The sequence below is a fragment of the Chelonia mydas genome, chromosome 2 (genome assembly GCF_015237465.2).
Source record: "Chelonia mydas isolate rCheMyd1 chromosome 2, rCheMyd1.pri.v2, whole genome shotgun sequence".
NCBI classification, from domain to species: domain Eukaryota; kingdom Metazoa; phylum Chordata; order Testudines; family Cheloniidae; genus Chelonia; species Chelonia mydas.
This window is the reverse complement of record NC_057850.1, coordinates 50,878,665-50,896,146: the sequence shown is the minus strand read 5'-3', so window position 1 is coordinate 50,896,146 and position 17,482 is coordinate 50,878,665. Positions and strand designations below refer to the sequence as shown.

The window sequence follows — 17,482 nt, the reverse complement described above, 5'->3', positions numbered from 1 at the left end:
CCTGATTTTAAAAAAGTTGAATGTTTAACTAAATTCAAAAATTCATATGCTTGTTTTGTTAAAATATTATATGTTTGCTGTTGAAGAAAAAAATACATAACGTTGTTTTAGTTAAATAAAACAATTTAAATGTCTGCCGGGTGATGTTCTTCTCCTAATACAGCATGGCAAGAAAATCCTCCAAATATTAATGATTAAGCTGTTGAACTGGAGATAGTTCACCTCCCAATGACTTCAGAAATATCTGCTTCAATTATCTTTGGTAAATGAAATAACCAAACAATCATTCATTTTTTGATACAGCTGTAAAACTAATCGGAAAAGTTTTCAAAATAAATCACTTAAAAATGTATAGTGCGTACCTTCTAAAAATGAAACCTACATCTATCTCTGAGTTGTGAAGAATATGTATTAAGGCAGAGGTGGGCAAACTACGGCCCACAGGACCGTCCTGCCGGGCCCCTGAGCTCCTGGCCCGGAAGGCTAGCCACCAGCCCCTCCCCTGCTGTCCTCCCTCCCCTGCAGCCACACGCCCATGCAGCGCAATGCTCTGGGCGGCAGGGCTGCAGAGCCCGACCTGACCCAGTGCTCTGTGCTGCACAGCGCAGCTGCCTGTCCTGGTGCAGCTGCGCTGCCAGCCACCAGTGCTGCAGGCAGTGCGGTAACGGGGCAGGGAGCGGGGGAGAGGGGTTTGGATAGAGGGCAGGGGTGTCGATAGGGGTCAGAGCGGTCAGATGGTGGGGAACAGGGGGGTTGAATGGGGGCAGGGGTCCGGGGGGGCAGTCAAAAAGGAGAGGAGGGGTTCAATGGGGTGGCGGGAGGCGGTCAGGGGACAGGGAGCAGCAGGGGGTGGATGGGGCAGGGGTCCCCGGGGGCAGTCAGGAAGGAGAGGGGTGGGGTTGGATGGGGCAGCGGGGGGCAGTTAGGGGTGAGGGGTCCGGGAGCGGTCCGGGGACCGAGAGCAGATGGGGTGGATGGGGCAGGGGTCCCTGGGGGCCATCAGGGAACAGGGGGTTTGGATGGGACAGGAGTCCCAGGGGAGCTGTCAGGGGGCGAGAAGCAGGGGTGTCGGATAGGGGTCGGGGGCCAGGCCATGCCTGGCTGTTTGAGGAGGCACAGCCTCCCCTAACCGGCCCTCCATACAATTTCGGAAACCCGATGCGGCCCTCAGGTCAAAAAGTTTGCCCGCCCCTGTATTAAGGTTATAACAACCAACAAGAATGCACTTGCATGTAGAAATCCATGGTTAAATCAAGTCTTCCTGACTAGTGATTTAAATCATGTGTCTCCCACCCTGGGAGACAGCACACACACACCGTGTGTGTGAGAGAGAGATGCGCATTGCCCCATTAAGTACGCTGACCCCACTCTAAGTACACTGACTTTTTAAGTAGATCAGCAAGTTGAGACAGCAGTTGCTGCCAGCAAGCTCCCTCCATCCTTAGCCCTGTCGTGTCCACCCTGCTCTGTGGAGATGGGGTACAGGAGTGGGGGGAGGAGAGGGGGAGGCAGGCAGGAGCCAGGGGAGATGGATACCCTGATATTAGCACCCATCTTCTTCCCGGGAGCAGCTCCAAAGCAGAGGGCAGGAGCAGCACATGGCAGTGGGGGGAGGGACAGCTGAACTGCTGGCAATTGGTAGCCTGCTGGGAGGCTGCTGCACAGGGAACTTAGGGAAGAGGGGAGCTGATGGGGGGGCTGCCGGTCCACCCTGGTGCCAAGCCCCCACCAGCTAGCTGCAACGGGCTGCTCTTTCTGCAAGCAGTGGACAAAGTAGGTGGCTGCCAAACACCGTTACAAGGGAGCATTGCGCAACTTTAAATGAGCATGTTCCCTAATTGATCAGCAACGTAACAAGGAAACAACGTTAATCGGCAAGATGTTAAGTGAGGAGTTACTGTCAGATGAAATTCAATAAGGACAAATGAAAAGTACTCCACGTAGGAAGGAACACATACAAAATGGGAAATGACTGCCTAGGAAGGAGTACTGCGGAAAGGGATCTGGGAGTCATAGTGGATCACAAACTAAACATGAGCGAACAGTGTAACACTGTTGCAAAAAAAAAAAGCAAACATAATTTTGGGATGTATTAGCAGAAGTGTAAGGAAGACAAAAGAAGTAATTCTTCTGCTGTACTCTGCACTGATTAGGCGTCAACTGGAGTACTGTGTCCCGTTCTGGGTGCCACATTTGAGGAAAGATGTGGACAAATTGGAGAAAGTCCAGAGAAGAGCAACAAAAATTATTAAAGTTCTAGAAAACATGACCTATGAGGGAAGATTGAAAAAAAACTGGGTTTGTTTAGTCTGAGAAGAGAAGACTGAGGGGGGACATGACAACAGTTTTCAAGTACATAAAAGGTTGTTGCATTTTATGGAGGAGGGAGAAAAATTGTTCTCTTTAATCTCTGAGGATAGGATAAGAAGCTATGGACTTAAACTGCAGCAAAGGCAGTTTAGGTTGGACATTAAGAAAAACTTCTTCACTGTGAGGGTAGCTCAGCACTGGAATAAACTGCCTAGGGAGGTTGTGGAATCTCCATCATTGGAGATTTCTAAGAGCATGTTTGACAAACACCTGTCAGGGATGGTCTAGATAATACTTAGTCCTGCCTTAAGTGCAGGAGATTGGACTAGAAGACCTCTCCAGGTCCCTTCCAGTCCTACGATTCTATGATTTTATGTTTTTTGGTGAATGCAGTCAAACCTCTGTTATCCAAAGCCTCATTCATTAACTGAACCTCTCAGTTATCCAAAGGTCAGATATGTTGCCCAAGGTTTGACTTCAATGCATAACAGTATGTGGGGATATCTGACTTCAACCTAAAGACTTACATCTTCATAAGACTCTAGGCCTGAAGTCAGATTTCAGTGCACAAAGATTTATGCAGTGAAGTCCTCCCCAGCCATACTCTTGGGGAAACCAGTTCACTGCCTGTGTTTGGGGAAGCCACACAGAAGGCTTTAATGTTGGTGCTCCATGTGATGTAAACCCCAAGCCCTGACTTCAAAGCCTACAGAGCTGTTTGTTTATCTGAAGGTTTTGGGTGTTCCTCAAAACCTACAGACAATCACAGTTCTATTGTAGTAAAGCTATTCTCCATTTACAAAACTACCCCCCCACACACAATGAACAAACAAAAACAAAAAAACCAACCCCAATAAACACACACAAATAACCCTACCAGCTGCACTAGAAACAGGACTAGTAGCCCTTCATTTGTTTAAAGATGTTGTTAAAATGCTGTCTAGACAGCCATTAAGCATCCATAATGAAGGGCGACAGAAATGTGTAAGCTGAAGTAGAGCTTTAGTGTCAACAGTTCATCATTTATTACAAACAATGAAACCAACCTTTAGTGTCATTAACCCATAAGAAATGCCTTAAAACAGTCAACCAACCACATATGGTGAAAGATTCTTACAAACAGTAACATGTAGAAAGATCGGGGTATCATTAAGTAGTATTGCTTCCCTTAAATCCAGTCCTTTAATTGAATTGCCCTTTGGAAAGGAAGGATTAGTCATTAGTGTCTTAGTTTGCTGGTTTAAAATAGTAAACACCAAAGATGTCTTTGTTCCAAAGCTTTGCTGTTAATTATTGTAGCCAGTGGTGACATAGTAGTCGCTCCCAAAGTTAATAATCAATAGCTTACAACATATAAGTTACAAATTCAGTGAACACAACATAACAACAGGAATCACATTTTTTGGGTGGGAGGTAGCTCTTCTTTGTTGAAGCCATATGTTGTTCTGTGTCTAATGTAGACTGCAATCTCTGTGTGTTTTTAATTTTGTAAAGCATCATGCACAGTTGTGATGTCATACCTAATTAATAAGGAGATAAGATGAGAATAAATTCTCAGGGTTTGAGACTTATCAGGAATGAAGCTACATCTGTTTTCTTAACAGGGCTTATTGAAACAATATCTCCTCAAGGTCTGGTACTCTCTGTTGTGTCTCTTAGTACCCAATCAGCATATTATGCCCTTTAGTTTAACTGCACTGACTTAACTCAATCACAGTAATTTATTTTTTTTAAAGAATCAAGTTAGCACAGTGACTGCATACTTTATTAACATACTACATCCATCACTAATCCATTCCATGGTTCACTCTCTAGCTACAACTACTGTACTTCCAAAGCCTTTTTTGCACTAGGGATTCTGGGCATTAAGCTTCCCACTACTGATAAGACCAGTACAGCTGGTGTCGGCAGCACGGGTGGGAGTGCTGGCATTTTAACCATTGTATTGTTTATTTGCCTGAGCAGGGTTAGGAGGTGACAAATATGCTGGTGGCTGTGGCTGCCTCATCTGCAGTTGTGCTCTCACCATTGCTGCCAACAACAGAGCTGCACCAGTGGGCAAGATTTATCAATAAATCCTAATACAGATACCTGCTGAAGACACCAGCATTTTTTGAACTCTGCATCCAGATTGCTCCAGACTATTGGGAGACAGCAATGTCAATTGCCACAGCCCCTACGGCCACACTCTCCTTTCTGATAATTTTTCTTTAAAAGATTTTAGTAAAAAATGGGGATTTATTTCTACCAGAGATATATTTTTCATGAAAATAAATAGATAGACTGGTTGGCGGCTTTGACTAGGAGCTCAGGGGAAACCAAGACTGAGTATAATCTTAGCGCACTCACATCTTGAGCCAGTGGATGCTGAGACAGTGATGCTCCTTTGTCTTTAGGAGGAGTGGATGCAGACCATAGGCTAGATTCTGCTTTGTTACACTGGTGTATACCTGGAGCAGCTCCAGTGTAGTTAGTTACACTGGTATAGCGGTTAGAAAGCGCAAAAGGGTTAAATGGGTTCTGCAGTTGGAGGCAGGTGACTTTTTTGGATATAAGAGTAGGAGTAGGTCTCTGAAGAGACATCCAGGGTGTAGGCTGAGCAGACCTGAAAAGCAGCCAAGCCTGGGGAGAAGGTTTGAGCTGATCTTTGTTCTTCTATTTCTTTGTTAATGAAGCCAAAACCCAGGAAGCAGGAAATTGGATTTTACATGTTATGTGGACTGCTTGTAGGACAGGTTGGGAAATGCACCTGTTCACACAGAGATAATAATCTGGCCCAAAATAGTTGCACACCCTGTAGACACATTGCTATGTAATAGCATCTGTTCACCCTCGGAACACATGCAGGTGCTGGAAAGAGGGGCTGGTGAGGATTTGTCCTTGCATTATGTGTAAAATCAGGATGGGGAAACAGGATGGGGATTTGTCCTTGCATTATGTGTAAAATCAGGATGGGGAAAATCACCAGCATCTAGTCTTGGACTGGATTGGTCAGATGACTGACGTGGGAGAGGTGCAAATTCTTCTGGATTCACCTATAGGCAGGATGTTTGAGTAAGAGCATATACACACACACACACACACACACTTAGAATGTCTGGAACGCCTCACCACAAAAATGGTGACATAATAAAATGCATAAATAGCTCCAATAAAGTAGCTTTTACATAAATTAACCCATAACACTCTATTGCTTTTGACCACAAATCTTAACAAAAATCAGGTTTCCTGGAAGTATTACCAATGAGCAGACTCTGCGACTTCAGAGAGATATTTAAACTCAAACATATCGCAATCCACATCAAAGGCACTGAAAATGTCCAAGAGATTTTTTAAGCAATGGTTGTTAGACCTTTTGGGGGAGAAGCTGGTATCTGGCAGAGTGCTCATGACTATAATACAATATACATTTTTAAAAAAACCTTTAATGCTACACAAGTGGCACGGAGTGCTAATCAAAACATGGACTATTATGTTCACTTAAATGGGGTTTCTCAGCAATGTCTCAGAAATGCTACTAAATGGAATCAATTGTACTAAACCAGACAAAGATAAATAACAAAAAATACACTAAAACTGAAGATTCTTTTAGTCTGCTATAAACTGAATTACTATCCACGGTATCCCTAGTTATACTGCATTTCTGTTATCCATTTCTAGAACATTAGCATTAAAACAGAAATGTTGCTCCTGTTTACAAACACAGATTAAGTAGAGTCCCAATTTACTTCCACAACTACTGGCATCCATTCTCAGCTGGGATAATGGCAGGGAATAGGAAGCCACTCTTACAAGGATCACACCAGTGCTGATGGGAACACAACTTTCCTAGCTGCAATCAGGTAGAAGGTTTTTTTCCTTCCATCTGAAAATTTGTATAGGATTTAATAAAGGACTATGCCTTTCCTTTAGAACTTGTAAGCAACCTACAGAATTCTACAGCAGGAATTGCATTATTTTAGAGTAGATTAATTTGTTTCTGTTAAATTCAACAAGCCTTTTCCATAAGGGAAATGGAAAGAGCTGGTCCTCTTCTCAACATGGAGCCTTGTATTTGAATTAGGCCTTTTGTACATTAGAAAGGTTCAGATTTAACTATACCAGTAAGCCCTCCTAGTGTAGCTGCTTATACCTCTAAAAGAGTGCTTTTGCACCTATAGCTTAACCCAGTTCCACCACCCCCCACCCCAAATAAATAAATAAATAAATAAACAAACAAACTAAAGGATTCTTTTGCTAGTAGAACTGTCTCTACTTTAGGGGGTTGCCATTACTATACTAATAAAGATTTCTAGTCTAGACCTGCTGTTAAGGGTTGTAGCAACTGAAAAAGGCTGTGTAACCCTATCCACTCTACTTGTTGAAGGGCCAGACCCAGCACAGCAATCTAGAGGTGAGGAACTCATACAAATGAGCTGTTTCCCCACAGAACTCGAACACTCACCTCAGCTTTACTGTCACAGAGAGAGACACTACAGAGAGCTGAGGGCCTGACACAAAGGTCACTGAAGCCAGTGGAAAGACTCCAGCTGACATCACTGGGCTTTAGATCAAGCCCTCACTATTTATGGTGTATACATTTTAGTGCTTCATGCTGAGAAGCTCAATTCCCCACCACCACTCCCATCTCTTTGGCCTAGTTAACCTTTCCTCTGAGTTTATCAGCCCATTGGAAGTAGGGTGACCACCTTTTCAAAAGGCAAAACCAGGACACATGCAGGAGTCCCGCCCCCTCTATGGCTCCACCCCTGCCCCTCCTGTTCGCTTGAGGCCCCACCCCTGGCCAGGCCAGAAGCCAGAGCCAGGTCATGGTAAGAACTGCCCAGGGAGCCTGGGCTGCTGTGGGGAGCCCTGGACCTTCCACTTACCCTGGATGGGGAGGTGAGTCAAGGTGCCTGAAAGCAGCCTGAGGCCTGTGTCCCCACCCCCCAGGGCATGCCACCCAGGGCAGCTGGAGGGTCTGGGGTTCCCTGGGTGGTTCTTACCAGGGCCTGGCTACAGATTCCAGCATGGCCAGGGGTCAGGGCCTCAGGGGAAGAGGAGGAGCAGGGGCATTACGGTGAGTGGGAGCTAAGGCCCACCTCAGCCTCTACCCCCATTGGGAAGAGGCTGGCACCACCCCTGACTTTTGGGCAGGTGCGGGCAGGTGCGAAGCGGCACCATAGGGAATCTCGGAAAGCATCTGTCCCGGAGTCATTCAGCCCGGGACCATGACTTGAAGTCTGCATTTCAGGATGGGTGGTCACCCTATTGGTAGCCCAGCATAAACTGCCTTCTTGAGCTTGGACTACTTAGAAGACCACTTACACTTCGATCTGGACAGAGGCTACTGAAATAGGTTTTTGTTATATTTGCTTTGCTATGTACAGCATCTGCAATAGGTCAGAAGTTCATCTCAATTGAGGTTCAACTAAAAATTGATCTTGAAATGGTTTTTATGCATTAGTCAGTATCTTTATAGTGAATTTCTTCTCTTCTTATCCTTTGGTTCCTTGATTAATTTTGTTCTCAAAATCTTGATTTGGGGAAGATATGAGTACTCAGCAGAAAACTGAGATGTTTCCTTAACATGAGAACTAAATTAGTCAAGGAATCAAAGGACATGAAGAGATGATATTCTTTAATTGCCTATACACCACTACTAAGAGTCTGGGTAACAAACATGAGGAATTGGAATTGCTCATTTATGAGCATAAATTTGATCTAGTTGGTACTGCTGAAACCTGGTGGGATGATTCCCATAACTGGAATGTTAAAAGTCACTGGTTATAACCTATTTCAGAAGGACTGAGCGGGCAAAAGAGCAGGGGCAGTGGCAGTCTGTCAAAAATGGCTTTACCTGTTTCCAAGTCATTGGTAACTCAGAAGAAAATGATCTCAAGTGCTTATGGATCAATGTCCAAACAGCCAGAACACAAGCTGCAAACTGAGCTTAACACACTAGATAGGTAGGATACAAATTAGCAAATTCTCACCCTGAGTGATAAACAGGTTGGCAGATTCTTAAGGCACAAGTTGCCTTGGCTTTCCCAGTTTTCTTACACAGCCTAAAAATCTTTCCAGCCTGGGACCATCACTTCCCACAGTTCAGTCGTTGTTCCTCAGGTGTGTTGTTGTAGGGAGAGTGAGGACCCCTCATGCTGTCATTGTCCTTCTTTTATATCTTCCCCCCACTCGCTGGAGCTTTTTTGCTGTGACCTGGGTCAAAAAGTTCCAATTGTATAGAGCTATCTGACCTGAGTCAAACAGTTCCCATTATGTAGAGCTATCTCTGAGAGGTTTCTATTGCACACAGCTCCTGGGGTAATCCTTATGCCTGTGTGCATTTCTTCAATAAGCCACTCACATTGTTTGGCCTCATCCAATGTAGCACATTTGAAACACAGAGACATGGTCAATATTGATACACAAATTATACAAAATTGAACAAAAATGATACATTCATACAAATTGGATAAACACAATCAGTAAATCATAACCTTTCCAATGATACCTTACATGAGTCATGTTGCATAAAGTACATCTCAGTTATGTTATATCCATATCATAAGCATATTTCCATAAAGAATGTGGAGTGTAATGTCACAATGAGGAACAAAAAGAATCCTTATCATTATTAGATGGAAATGGTTGAATTATCAATATTAATGCAAAAAAGACACAAGTGTTCAATAAATATTTGTGTTCTGTACTTCAGAAAAAAAAAGATGATGTAGTGCTATCAAATGATTTCTCTCTCTACTCCACTAGTATCTCAGGAGGATGTTAAACAGCAGCTTCTAAAGTTAGACATTTTTAAATTGGTAGGTTTGGATAAACTACATCCAAAGGTTTTAAAATAGTTCACTGAAGAACTTGCTGGACGGTTAATGTTGATTTTCAATAAGTCTTCATGCACTGGGGAAGTGCCAAAAGACTAGAAGAAAACTAATGTGACAATATTTAAAAATGGTAAACAGATGACCTGGGTAATTACAGACTGATGTCAATCCTGGGCAAGATAATGAAGCATCTGATATGGGACTCGATTAATAATGAATTAAAGGAGGGTAATGTAATTAATGCCAATCAACATGGGTATATATGGAAAATAGATCCTGTCAAACTAAATTGATTTTTTTTCAATGAAATTAAAGGTTTGGTTAATAGATGCAATAGTGCTGACATAATATACTTTGACTTCTGTAAGGCACTTGATTTGGTACTGCATGGCATTTTGATTAAAAATTCTAAAACAATATAACATTAACATGGCATACATTAGATGGATTAAAAACTGGTTTCAGAATGAAACTGTAAATGCAGAATCACCGTCTAGTGGGTGTATTTTCTATTGGGGTCCTGCAAGGATTGGTTCTTGGCCCTATACTAATTAACATTTTTATCAATAACCTGGAAGAAAACACAAAATCCTCACTGATATAGTTAGCAGTTGACACAAACTGGGGAAGTGGTAAATAATGAAGAGGACAGGTCATTGATTCAGAGTGATCTGGATAGCTTGGTAAACTGGGCGCAAGCAAATAAGGTGTGTTTTACTACAGCTAAATGTAAATGTATACATCTAGGAACAATGAATGGAGACCATACTTACATGATTGAGGACTCCCTGCTGGGAAGCAGTGGCTCTGAAAAAGATCTAGGGGTTGTGGTAGATAACCAGCTGAACATGAGCTCCTAGTGTGACGCAGTGGTCGAAAGTGCTGATGTGATCCTGTGATATGTAAACAGTAGACAGCAGATGAGGAGAAGTAGAGAGCTTTTTACTTCTGTATTTGGCACTGGTGTGACTGCTGGAATGCTGTGTCCCGTTCTGGTGCTCACAATTCAAGAAGGATGTTGAAAAGCCACGAGGATGATGAAAGGATCAGAAAACATGGTTTATAATGATAAATTCCAGGAGCTAAATCTATTTAGCTTAACAAAGAGAAGGTTAAGGAATGACTTGATTACAGCCTGTAAGTACCTACAAGGAGAACAAATGTTTAATAATGGGCTCTTCAATCCAGCAGAACAGAGACAGGTATAACATAATCCAATAGCTGGAAGTTGAAGCCAGATAAATTCAGATGGATATAAAGTATAAATTTTTAACGTGAGAGTAATTAACCATACATATCCCACCATGCTAATCAAAGTTGTATTAAATCTACATTATTAAAGTAATTTATAATTATTTAGAATGAACATGCAATGGGAGTTGATTTTGATGGATGTTGAGCATCCAGATTTTTCAAGATATTTAGGCATTGCTGCCCTCAGTGTTGCAACACCTAACCGATTTGTAGTCATTGGGTTTTAGGCTCCTAAATATCTAAATCCCTTTTGAAAATGAGGCAGACTCTAAATTAGTTAGATTTTGCACTGCTGAGGGCAGCCATGCCTCAATATCTCTAAAAAATGTGGGCCTAGCCTCTTTCACATCAACTGAAGTATTTGAGGTACTGCACAGTGAGTTGTGGTCAACAAATACAAAGTCCTTGCTCCCCAGCAGGTGTCAGGAAGGCAGGATGGTCTTGTGGGAGTCAGGATATTTGGATGTGTTCTTGCCTTGAGATGAAATTACTGGGTGACCTAAGTAATATCTCTGTGCCTTGATTTACCCATCTGTAAAATGGGGACAATACTTACCTATCTCAGAGGAGAAATTAAATTAACCTCCACACAGTGCTTTGAAAAAGTGAAGCATGATTATTGTTAACGAAGCCCAGCTACTTGGTGGAACAAACAGCACTTTAAAGGGGGAGAATAACCCCGGCTCTGCTGGCTTCCACAGAATCCAGAGTGTGGTGGGAGGCTCTCCAGGACATGTGACAAGGAGTGGGCAAAATGGATGTTTGGAAGAAGCATTTCTCCAGCAACAAAAGCAGAGTTACAAATAAAACAAGAGTAAAGGTACACAGAGATCAATGGAGCTTTTATACTTAGATGGAAAGGATGGCTCGGTGGTGGAAACATCAGATTTGAAATACTCTACAGGTTCCAATCTAGGTAAATTGGATTAGCCCTTCATCCTTAAGGTAAATGGAGGGATCTTCATGCACTTTATGGTGGTAAAACTTTCACCCAAGACCATAAAAATTGAAGCTCTGTCTGCATGTTCAAGAGCCTATTGGTTCATTTTGTAATAGATGGGGTTTCCCCATGTTTCATTGTACAAAGGTTCCTAACATTGAGCAGTGTTTTGCACAAGAAGGCTCTTTCCCTGCATTCCAGAGGCTGCTATAGTTCAGCGGTTATATACAGTATATATTATTTATAAAGTGCTTTGGGATGAGATGTGCTAGATAAATGTCAAATATTATTACAGTATACTGTACTTAATTGGGAACACTGAAATGGAATTGGCTGCTTTATAGGAACTCTTTCTAGGAAAATAATTTAATCTAGTGATAGTAAATGTCCATGATCACTTATTGATTAAGACAGTATTAGTATAAATCCTGCTCAGTAAGGATGTATTTATCTAGCATCAAGTAGTTAAGTGTTTACTCATGAGTTAAATAAGTTTGAGATGCTAAAACTGCATCTTATAATATATGAATTGCCAAATAAAGAGTAACGGGTATATCTTACTGAAAACTCAGGAAGTCTTAGGGCTATGTTGATGGGAGAGAGCTCTCCCGTCAACATAATTACTCCACATCTAAGTCATTGTAACTTACGTCGCTCAGAGGGGCGTTTTTTTCACACACCTGAACAACATAAGTTTCATCGACTTAAGTGGTAATGTAGACAAGCCCTTAGTCCAGGACAGCTGGAAGCATATGGTATAAAGACATATGGTTTCAGATTGTGGAATTTAGAAGCTCCATTGGCAATTTTAGTCTTAAAATATACACCAGGACTACTCACCCAAAAAGAAAATTTCATGCAAAACAAACAGCGTCTACACAATATTAAGGTTGGAAAATCAGGTACTCCCAATCTAGGATAAGTTTCGAGCATTGTTCCTTTGTACTTCTTACTTAAAATATAGTATACCATAATTTATGTCAATTAGTACAATATATAATACAAACTCATTTCTAATATATGTTACATGCAGTTTTCAGATTTGGCTTGATTTTTGTGTTTAAATTATAGCTATAAAACATGACAAGTTTGAAGCAAATCAGTCTCCTGGCATTTTAAACTACTCTGTAGGCTTGAATTGATCTAAGAAGAAAAAGTTTCAACTTGCTGAATCTAAACATTCATAACTTTAAAGCTTCTGAGCCACTTTTCTTCACAGCTGGCTTGTTTTGCAGGTACCATTGATATATATTAAACTCGAGCCTGGAGATGATGAGTCTTGTATGTAAGATCATATGAGAAATTCCCATTTATAATACATTCATATTGTATTAACTAATTTATTATAGTAAAATAAATACATTTTAAAAGCGTAAGACCAAAGAGGCAGAGTTAGGATGAACTTGATTTCTCTTTGCATTAAACTAGATTTCCTTTAATTTTATAGGGCCAAAACATGAGGTACTTACTCAGGCAAAACTCAGTGGAAGTTTTGCCTGTGTAAGCACTTCAAGAAGTGGCTCTTCAATTGTATTCTAAAAGGCTCTCCAAAACAAACAACGAAAGGGTTACCTTAGCTGGCTAGCAGTTTCTCCCGCCCCATCAGAAGGGGAAGTACTATGTACGTTTTTTTTTAACCTAGGTTTATGGGGCAGATTCCAACTTCCCCTTTCTCCTAACTGCAATGCACTGTACTGTATCACTCTCGTAAATGTGAATTTTGAAACTGATCTGAAAAATATTTTAATAGCTGGGGCAATGGCATTATTCCTCTACTTTACCTTAAACAGAAAAGCCTCTTTTCTCCCACCCAAACTGTTAACATCCCTAGATTTACAGATCCCATTCTAAAGTAATATTTAAAATAAAGGCCAAGACAAGACGCGCTCACCAGTACAATCTGTTCCCCTCAAGAGTACTACTTCCTCTCTCACTAAAATCCTTTTATCTAATGCCCCATCTCCATGAAGTTTATATTGTCATTTCAGAGACTTTAAATTACTGGAGAAGCATTTGCTTGTATCTTTCTCCTTTCCCCACCTTCTGAAATTATTCTCCAAATTGTCCTGTTTTCTTTTATAAGAGCAATGTTATTCACCCAGTCACACGAACTTATCTGATGCCGCCTTCCCCCCCCCCCCTCGCTTTTTGTGTGCTAGAAATAGTTCTTTACACTCGAGTACATTAACGGAAGTGACTGAACAGCCACACACCACAAGGGGGAAAATAAATATTTTTTCGCTCTAAACTAATCCACACCCTCCCGTAACAGTTTATGGGTCAAGCCTGGAGGTATACAGGGTTTGGATTATCTATTTTTTCAGAGACCAGGTAGAAGAAGATAATGAATTAAACAGTTGATTCATTAGCACTCACTCTCTCAGGCATACCAACAGTCTAGGTCTTCATGATCTTCAAACAATTCTCATCTATGAAAAAACTCTTTATTTTCCCTGTCTAGAAAATCCATTTTATTCTATCTTTCTCCTGACTACTTAAAGTATTGGTTCTCTCTGTTTTCCATAGATGGGTTTTATTTTCCCTGTTAATAGCCTTTTTAAGCCGCTACTGCCATGTTTCAGTAGAAATAGCAGATGATGACACTCTTAAGCTGTCTCACGATTAATCAGTGCTCTAATTGAAAGCATTTATCAAGGGAAACAGCCCTTCCCTTTTGTCATGCCCTCCTGTTTTCGTATTTTCTTCGTGAATAAGAAGGATGACAAAAATCAATATTTGTTTTAACCAAGGGATCCATGTTTTCAGCTCTGAGGCTGATGTATAAAATCTAAATTTCCAGCAGTTAGAACAAAGGAATGGAGAAGGTAAGGCAAGTGCCAACATATGTTCTCCCATTTTTAGTAACAAAAGCAAAATTTTTAAAATTTCCTTAGTTATTCCAATAGAGAAAGCTTACTTGGTCAGAAATGTATACAGTTGCATGCCTAAAGAAATAAGATCTCTCTAATTAATTTCTCATGAACCATAAGGTCTAGTCAAATCCTCTGTCACTTTTTCCTATTCTGGTATTAAAACTCTGTTAGCAAGAAGATACAGAGTCACTGATGTAATCTCCAGCCACTGATGTAATGTCTTTCTACTTAAGGAATCTGAAGAATGGATATACACTCGGCTTAGGATTTCCACTTCTTGGCATTTATTGTACGATAAAACCAAGAAGCATTTTTTAGATTATGCATACAGTGCCATATCATTGTATTTTCAGGATCTTTTGCAGCACTGACAAATATGCTGCATCTCTATTCCCCACAGGACATCAGTCCCATGCCACTCTGCACTATGAAGATAAAAATGGTACAGGATGGTTCTTGATGCATCTTGTCCTCAGCCTCCACACAATTGTAAACAACAACTATCATTTCTCAAATGGCTGCTTCATTCTTTCTTTTCTAGAGTTCTTTTCTCTGTGTTTCACCATTATTCAGAAGTGTTTCTTTGTGACTCCATGTAGGCGCGCTGGGGTTGGGGGTACATGTGTCAGGCCATTGTGGGCAGAGTGAGGGAACAGCCACTCTGTGCAGCATTCTCCTGCAACAATTCTGGGGATTTCCCACTAGAAATCTATGAAGGAAACAACATGCTGCATGCAGCATTAATTCTCTGTGCTGTTTTCATATTCCCCTGCCCCTTGGGAACTTCTAAATGACCTGTATTGGCAAGATGAAGGGAAGTGTGAAGAGGCAGGGTCTCAGCACAGATGCTCAAAGCCTGCTGGGATGACACTGAGTTTCCCCACTGAACCTTATGCTTTACATAGTTGCAAGGCCATGTCCCCTACCTTCCATACATCCTCAAAGCCCTTCATCCTCAGAGGAGAATGTGTCTCCTAGCGCAGCAGTGTCTCCTAGCGCTGGTGATATGCATTATGCTAGAGAACTTGTTAGCTCACACATTTTGACTAACAGGGCATTAAACATGACTTTGCACCTCGTGCACACAAGGTACCTCTAAAGTTAACTATCACCAGCTAACATGCCTCTGACCATGACAGTCCTTGATCACGCTAAAGGCAAAACTATGTTTACATTGTGTTAATTGTATTGTGTTCATTAACACATTGCCGTGATGAATTTTCTCAGTGTATACAGGGCCTCTGAATCCTGTTTCCTCTCCAGTTGGCTTTATAACAAAGGCAGACTGGAACCCAGCACTCGTGTGTGTAAAGCAGTGTTGTCCAATCCATCTACTCAGCATGCACTTGTCCCCAGCTGCAGAGACTGCAACATGGCAGCGGAGGGGTAAAGAGAGGAAAGGTGTCTGCTGCTGAACAAGGCAAAGTTTCCTGTAATTCTATTCCATGGCAGCAGTAGAGTGAGCTCCCTGTCATTGTGAGAGAGGCCCGAAGGACAAAAGAAGGGGAAAGATGGCCTTGCAGAGAGAGTAGCTTACTTACTGCTACTCTGAAGACTAGGAGAAGGAGGAAGAGAACAAAGCTCTGAGAAGTAGGGAAAGAGGAGATGGAGAAGAAGTGAGCACAGAGCTAGGAAAAAAAGAACTTGCATGATGCGGGAAACTGAGGAAGAGCGAGGTGGGAGGAGGAAGAATGGTGGGTCTCCTGGGGAATCAGAAAGCAAACCCTGGCTCTCATTTTTTTTACCCCATTCTTTAATGAGGAATACAGTAAAGTATCTCATTGATCTGCTGTATAAAAGGTACAAGGAACATACGACATGCCTCTCCCCCATGAGTACCATCCCAGAGAGTTTAAAGCCAGCAGGAAAAATTATGCATGCAAATTTAATACTGTAATCTACAACACTATTTAAAAATGTTGTTACCCCACATATAATGCAATTAAATTTTCATCATGTTTGTCAGCATAGGATGATAAAATGACAGTATATGTAATTCTTATTTGAAAAACACTAGTTGCCATTTGAAATAACTTCATATGGAAATTCAGTAAGTGTAAAATTAAAAAAAAAATAGAACAAACTAACAAATCAAGACAAACAAACAAAACAAATCTTACTTTCAGTGGGTGTCTCCTATCTGACAGCAGTGTCCTCCCAGGTCGTCATGCAGGTCCTCCCAACAGGAAAACAGAGCTTGAGTGCTAAAATATGAAGTAGTAGTTAAGAAACTATTGCAAGCACTGCCTGTAAGTTATCAACACAGATACATCTTTTTGTTTATAAATACCAGCACAGTATAGAAAATATAACTGTGGAAGCCAAGAGCATTCCACTCAAGCTGATTCTGCCTGTTTTGTCTAATACACTCCAGAGGAAATAGTTACTATACACTGTACACTAAAAATCTGGAATTCAGCAAACGAACTTTAAGAGTTTTATGTGGAGAGGGCATTTTGGTGCACAGATGCCTCTCCCAGCATCTTTTATTAACTGAGTGAAAAACAGCTATATAATTGTTTGGCAAATTAAGCAACATCCTTATTAAGAGATGAAACTCCAGTACAAAAAGTGATGTGAAAGGTGGGCCTTAAACCAACCAAAGCCAGGTAATTCATAGGTTCAGAATAAGAGTGCCTTATTTTTATGTATTTTTTGTTGTTGTAGTTTTTACCTTCCTAAGGGTTAAACTGAAATAGGGAATTCTTATTCCAAAATAAGAGTGTCCTCACATAGACTTGCATGGAAATAACTAAAGGCAGGACTCAAAACCAATCTAGTTCTTTCAGTGCATCTTGTGTGTAGACAAGCTCTAACTCTGAATTTCCTGCTTGTTGGTTCAAACTCCTAATGTTAGTCTAGAAAACACACACACACAAAATAAATCCTGCTTCTAATGAAGACAATGGCAAGTGAGCCCCATCATTTGTTATCTAACAAGAAGTTCCAGATTTATGTATATTTTTATTGATCCGAAATATCTTCCTAAATCAGAGTAGGTGCTTTTTGGAATTTGTCTCCTTAATCATAAGACCAAAGATTTTCTCCTGCCTGTTGATATTCTACAGATGGTATAGTTCAAACACTGATATTATTCTACAAATGACTTGATATGGGGTCTAGCTTAGTCCTTCTCCAGCCATAGGCTAATGCAGAGGGAAAGTATGACCATCCCTTCCTCCTCTGGGATGATGCGTGAGCCCTCCTCCTTCCCAGGAATGCACAAAGGGAGCAGTTCCTGCACTCCCCAGAACTCAGGGGCTGCAATACTGACAAACCCTTAA

At 41.4% G+C, this 17,482-nt stretch overlaps 1 protein-coding gene across 6 annotated transcripts in view; it reads right to left on the bottom strand.

Annotated features, from left to right (window-relative positions):
- Window positions 1-17,482, bottom strand: part of PAG1 (phosphoprotein membrane anchor with glycosphingolipid microdomains 1) — a 175,114-nt gene that overhangs the window by 66,075 nt on the left and 91,557 nt on the right. For 4 of the 6 annotated variants that reach the window (XR_005224284.2, XM_043539432.1, XM_037892387.2 and 1 more), the window contains one exon: window positions 16,319-16,402. The gene's annotated coding sequence lies outside the window, so the exon portion shown is untranslated. Of the gene's footprint in view, window positions 1-9,904; window positions 10,228-16,318; window positions 16,403-17,482 lie in introns of all 6 variants that reach the window. The other 2 variants (XM_043539431.1, XM_043539430.1) reach the window with 2 other exon arrangements.